Source organism: Gopherus flavomarginatus, chromosome 7 (genome assembly GCF_025201925.1).
Source record: "Gopherus flavomarginatus isolate rGopFla2 chromosome 7, rGopFla2.mat.asm, whole genome shotgun sequence".
Classification (NCBI taxonomy): domain Eukaryota; kingdom Metazoa; phylum Chordata; order Testudines; family Testudinidae; genus Gopherus; species Gopherus flavomarginatus.
In genome coordinates, this window is record NC_066623.1 from 46,592,391 (window position 1) to 46,598,789 (window position 6,399).

The following is a 6,399-nucleotide window of genomic DNA, read 5'->3' on the forward strand; positions in this document are numbered from 1 at the left end:
GGCTGGAGACCAGGACTCCTGGGTTCTCCTCCCAACTCTGAGAGGGGAGGGGGGTTAGTGGGTAGAGGGAAGGGCAGGGCTGGGATCTAGGGCTCCTGGTTTTCTCCATCTCCTGCAGTTGCCTTGGTCCTTTCAGTGAATTTCCTGTTCCAAATTCATTTGCTGACTTGTGCAACCCACCCCAGAGGTGGCTGCATCTCAGTGTTGGGTGAGGCATCCTTGGCTGCATCACCTCCTAACCGTGTCTCTCTCTCTCTGCAGGTGACCCTGCAGCACTTGGCAAACATCCGCAAGATCGTGGGGGGCACTTTGAGCATTGGGCAGGCAGGGGCCAGGCACCCAGCCCCCCCTCCAGAGAATTGGACCCAGCCCCCCCTACTTTTTACAGGGATTAAAGAGGGGCAAAGGTGAGCAAATTGGGAGGGGGCAGGGTCTGAGTAGGGTGTGGAAATTGACTGGTCGGAGGGTCAAGCAGCTGGAGGCAGAGTTAGGAGAGGGGCTGAAGGGCAAAGTCAGGGAGGTGGGAAGGAGCCAGAGTTAAGCCCAGGGGGAGGCACTGCCAGAGGGCTAAACCCCGGCACAGGCAGGGGCAGAGGGGTAACAGTTATCCCAGGGGGCTGAGACTCCAGTGTTTGCAAAAACAGGGTGGGGGAACAGAGGGGCTTTTCTATTTCCCCTCCCACAGGCAGCACCTCTCAGGACGGGCTTCCTAGGTCTGGGCTCTTAAAGGCACAGGCATCCCACTGCCTAGACACTGCAGCTCTGTGATGTAACCTACTGAGGGGCTGCAGTAGGAGACTCAATTCAGTGAAACTGGGCGTTCCCTATACGCCCCCCAGCCAGGGAGCTGTGCACCCCCTCCCCTGAATTTCCCCAACATCCCCACAGTGCTCAACTAGTTACATGCAGCGCTGCCAATGTTGTCACTGATTGAAAATTTGAATGGAAATGGAAACGTTAACACACACACAGTTTAAAAGCAGATACAATGTATGAAAAATACTTGTACCTGAGAAAGTAAAATAGATTTGGAAAGTCTGGACAAAGCCGGGTTTCCTCACCCAGCTGTTGTGTTTGCTGACAATGTCGGCGCATTGGCTTCGGCAATGTTAGCCAACCTCAGAATTTCAAATGATGATTTGTAAGCGAGGTGTGAATGAGCTCTCCCCTGGCAGCTACTGATGACCAGGGTTCGGGGGAGGCTTTGGAGCCAGACTGTATTTACATGAACTCACCTACTCTGCTGAGGTATCCAGCAGACAGAACTGTGTCGCCTGTGCTCTAGGTGCCCAGAGGAGGAGGGAAGGTGTGTGGGGCTCCAGCCTGGGACTCTTCCTCCCTCCTGCCAAGCCCTGACTATTAATCCTGGCCCTGGCACTCCTTTCTTCAAGCACCATGTGGCCCAGAGGAAAAGTGTGGTAGGAAGCACAAGGGCTGAACTTGTGGACATCAGGTGAAGCAGCAAGAATCCCAACCATCAGAGTAGCAAGTTCTAGACCCTCACCCATTGTGGCCATCCCAGCCAAAGACCTAGGAGGTGTGAGTCACCCAACAGGAGGAGAAAGACTGGCTCTTGCACAACTGGAGACAGGGCAATGGAGCACTTTGAGTTCTACGGCTTTACCACAAGGCCCCACTGAGATTAGAACTCACAATCCAGCATTCAGAGTCCTGAGTGCTGCCCATTACACCATGGGACTAGCTTTTGCTGTCTTCTCTGCACATTGGTGACCCTCATGGGGCTGGCTTGTGGAAGGGGGCTCTTGGCCCTTTACTAAAACTTAGTGTGTGTGTGGGTGGAGGGTTGGTTGGCTAGTTCCCAGCACCAATAGAAGAGGGAAGGATCAATGGGAAATCAGGCCCCTGAGACTGACAGTCCCCAGGGGCAATGGGGAGAGGCCACAGCTCCAAGTTAGCTGGACTGACAGGCCAGGCAGTGTAATGAGGGAGTCACCAGGCCAGGGGGTCCCATCCTCCATGTGAGCTGAAACTGCCTGGGCCAGAGTGGGGCAGAGCTAAGGAGAGAGCAGGAGCCTTGAGAAGACCCAGGGGGCAGAGCTTGCAGGTAAAGTACCAAAGCTGCTCCCTGTAGGATTTTGCAACCCATAGCAGTTACTGATACGTGAGGTTGTTCTTATTTGCTGATTTGTCCTAATTGGCTAAGACTTGACAGTGGTTTCTCTAGCAAAGGCCAGTCCCTGGCCCCTTGGTCAAGACATCCTCATTCACATCAGGCTAGGGTGACCAGATGTCAAAAATAAAATATCGGGATGTGGGGGGCGGAGCAAAAAAAAAAAAGCTGGAAGGCCCCTCCGCCGCCAAGCTGCAGTGGCATAGCCCCGTCTCCTCCCAACTCTCAGCTCCAACCCCCGATACACCTCCAGCTTCCCCATCCCCTCGCTCCTGGGCCCAGCCTGGGCTTCGAGCTCTGCAGCCGAGCCGCGCTCCGGGCCCCTCCTGCAGCTCCTGGGCAAGGGGTGAACCAGGCAGCCGGGCCCGGCCCCTCCCGGCAGGAGCATGTCCGCCCCACATGTGTCTCTGCCCCCCGCCCACATGGGTCCTGCCCGCTCCGTACTGCCCCCAGCCCCACTGCACTGCCCCGCAGGCTCCTGGGCTGGAGCAGCCTCCATGCTGCGCTCCCGGCCATGGCCATGGCCCGTGTGCAAACCTGGGAGGGAGGAGGAATGCTGCACGCTTGAGGAAGAGGCAGAGCCAGGGCAAGGATTTGGGGAGGGATCCAATGGGGGTAGTGAGGGGGTGGGGCTGGGGGCAGGGCCAGGGCTGGGATTTGGGGAAGGATCCAATGGGGGAAGGAGGCGGCGGAGTCGCGGGGGGGGTGAGTGTCCCTCCAGGCTCTGCCTGTGTGCCAGAGAAGAGGGCAAAACTGTTTGTTTGTCCAGTGTCCCGACCAAACATCGGTCAGGACGCGGGACAAACCAGCAAATATCGGGACATCTGGTCACCCTACATCAGGCTTCAAGTTCAGAATCATTTCCCATTCCCGCTCTGGGGGAGAGGAGACTTTTAAACACGCTCTCTGTGCGACTGCACATGGCTAAGCAAAGAGAACAAACCCAAATCCCCCCTGTGCTTTGGGAGCCAAGTTTGCTGTGGGAATTCTGTAGTTCAGATGACTTCACGCCTGGACATTGTGATTCTTTACCAGTTTCTCCGGCATTGGGACAATTTTATGCTCACAGCTGTGATGGCCGAGTGGTTAAGGTGTTGGAGTTGAAATCCTGCTCACGGCGAGGCCTGTGTTTTAGCCAGTCTCTAACCCAGGCAACACCTCTGTACAACCCCCTGAGACACTCTCAATTCTCTCCCCACCCCAAGTAAATCCTGTTCTGCTCCTTTCATAGAGATCCCTGGGACATCACCTCACACTGTGTCCCTGAGGTGTCAGGGAAACTCTCAGCACTTGAAGCCTCTGCCACTCACCTGGTGCTCCATAGATCAGTCATAGTCCTGGTTCTGCTCCTCTCTCTAGAGTGTGAAAGGACCCAAGTCAGCAACTCCACTCCAGAACCAACAGAGAAAAAATAGGTGCTCAGCACCCACTGACAGCCAGCTCCCGTCCCCATTACAGGCCTTGCAGACAAGCTCCTCCTCTTCCCCTTCAGCACCTCCCACTTGCCAGTGATCAACTGTTCAGTGGGGTGCAGGAGGCACTGAGTGGGGAGGCAGAGGAGCAGGGACTGGAAGATGTGGGGGAGGGAGAGGACGGTGCAAGATGGGAAGAGATGGGACAGGGGTAGGGGCTTGGGGAAAGGTGTGGAGTGGGGGCAGGGCCTGGGGAGGAAAGGTGGGTTTGTCCCAGACCCTGGATCCCTCTAGGGCCGGCCCTGAAGGGAAGCACTGACTATCACAGGGTGTGGCTACACTTGACATTTCAAAGCGCTGCCGCGGCAGCGCTTTGATGTGTGAGTGTGGTCGGAGCGCCAGCGCTGGGAGAGAGCTCTCCCAGCGCTGCACATAAACCACATCCCTTACAGGTGTAGCTTGCAGCGCTGGGAGGCTTTACACTGAGGCTTTACAGCGCTGTATCTTGCAGCGCTCAGGGAGGTGTTTTTTCACACCCCTGAGCGCGAAAGTTGCAGCGCTGTAAAGCGCCAGTGTAGCCATGGCCTCAGTGACAATAAAACTGACCAGCATTGCAGAGGAGACTGAGGGAGATCCACACTCATCAGGTCTCTTCTCTCCCCCAAGGTGAGCCAGACACTGCTCTCTCCTGACTCTCACTCTAGCAGCTGGACACCAAGGAGCCATTTCCCCCAGGAAGTGCATTGAGTTCCCCTGTGGTGCTGGGGGGGCTGGCGCTGCTGCTGACTGTGGGGCTGGCAGGGGGGCTGATGTCTGCACAGACTCTCAGCTGCCAGGCCAGAGGGGGCACTTGGGACCTTACCAGACTGGCTCAGTGAAGACGGGGGGTTGACAGAGCAATACAGACGCTCTCCAGAGCACGGAGCAGCATCTGCCCATGCAGCCAGGCAATGAGCATTTCCCACAGCCTGGAACCAAGAGGGAGGCGGCAGCTGCTGTTCCAGCTCCTCGGGGACAGGCCCTGTCAGCCAACAGCCACTTCTTACTCACCACAGCTAATGGCGTCCGGTTCCTCCGGTGGGGGTATGAAGCAGCCGTTCGTTTTCCTGTCCTTTTTGTGTGCAACTGCTGACAAAAACATCCCAGATGGAGAAGCAGCAGGCCAAAATACTATCATGCAACGGCCAAAGTAGTTCAGTTGGGAGAGTGTTTGACTGAAGTTCTAAAGGCCCCTGGTTCAATCCCAGGCTTTGGCAGGCCTTGTCATCTCTTTTTGTGCAGGGGTGGCTTGTTTACTGGGAGCACAGCAGTGCCTGCACCCAAGATAAGTTCCTGATCTTGGGCTCTGCAGTAGGAAAACATAGAATGGGCTTCTGCTGCTAGTTGGCCCACCTGACCTTTAAGGATGAGAGCTGTCTTTCCCAACATGGCAGGAAGAGAGCAAGGCAGGGTGACTGTCAGAAATAGTGCCAGAGGGCTGCTGGGCAGTGACAGGCAGGGATTGGGGATGAAAGCTCCCCTGCTCAGCTGAGCAAGGGCAGTACCAGGGAAGGGGCATCTGTAAAAGTGACCCAACACACCTCTCTTCCTCTGGGCACCTAGAGCAGAGGCAGTTGGTGCTGACAGCTCCAAGGGACGGCTTAAAAGCCACAGAGCAACTGAGGTCAGGGCTAGAGGAGGGCAGAACCATGCCTATGTGTGGCCCTCAGACAGGCACAAAAACACCCAGCCAGGCTGCTCTCTGCCGTGCCAAACACCCACTGTAGGTCACCAGCATGTGGGGCAGCTGCTGATGCTCTGTGGCCAACATCACAAGATGGGAGGAAAGCAGGGCCAGCCCCCATGGTGAGGCCTCTGACTGGTCCCACTCAAGGTGCATCACTTTTGCAGTGGGGCAGGAGACTTTACCCCGAGGCTTTTCCTGAGCTGGCGAGAAGCAGAGAAACACCCAGGCTCCAAAGACGCTATGTAGCAAGTCCCCTCCAGCACAGGGACAGGCACACACGCTAGCCCAGGCAGCCGCCCACTTTCTTTGGGAAGTCAGGAATGGCAAAGGCTAGACTGGAAGCACCTGGTGCTCCTGCCCAGCCTTTGTGACACCCATCCCCCAACTCCTTCCTGGGCTCTAGCTGAAGCCAGAGCATTGGCCTGAGTGGCCAAGAAGAGGTTCCAGCCCTGAAGGGAGCAGGACGTTCAGCACAATGGCAAAACTGCAGAAACACAACCACCAAGGGACTTGGCCCCTCAATCTTCTGATCCACACTTAGATGCCTTATCCATTAGGCCACATGAGAAACCCCTCTCCAAGCACTTCTTTGGAAAAGGTGGACATTGTGTTTCTGAGGTCAGCTACTGAGGGGGGCCGAGACGCTCTGGGCACAAGAAGTCGAGTTCCCAGTGACATGTGAGACTTAATTCTATGGAGTCGGGTGCAGGGCTTTGGCAGGGAGTCTCAGGCATGGGGGACTGTGGTGCAGTGGATGGACCGGCTGTCTAGATGTGGAGATTTAGTCACACTGAGGCACAGGAGGGAGGAGGGGGAGGAATCCTGCTGACAGACAGTGGATGTGCAGAAAAAGAGGGGTTCCTGGGACTTTTTTTGCCTCACTTTTGCCTGCCTGCTCACTCTTGTGGTGAATGGTGAAGATAGTCTCAGGTAGTAATGTATCAGGCTCTTAATCTGTGGGTCTAGGGTTTAAGCCCCTGTCTGGGCACCCAGCTTTTTAAGTTGCCTTGTGTGCCAGGAGCCAAATGATTCCTGGTGCTGTCCACCAGCCACATGCAGATTCCCAGAAACCATGGCCATTTCCTGTAAAGGTTCCTTTCCTCAGGAATCAGGAGAGAGGCCACATCCAC

The 6,399-nt window shown here is 56.0% G+C and overlaps 1 non-coding gene across 1 annotated transcript; it reads left to right on the forward strand.

Annotated features, from left to right (window-relative positions):
• The first annotated feature begins 4,726 nt into the window (after positions 1-4,726).
• Positions 4,727-4,799, forward strand: TRNAF-GAA (transfer RNA phenylalanine (anticodon GAA)). Its single transcript has one exon. It is a non-coding gene; the product is annotated as a tRNA-Phe (tRNA).
• The last annotated feature ends 1,600 nt before the right edge of the window (positions 4,800-6,399 follow it).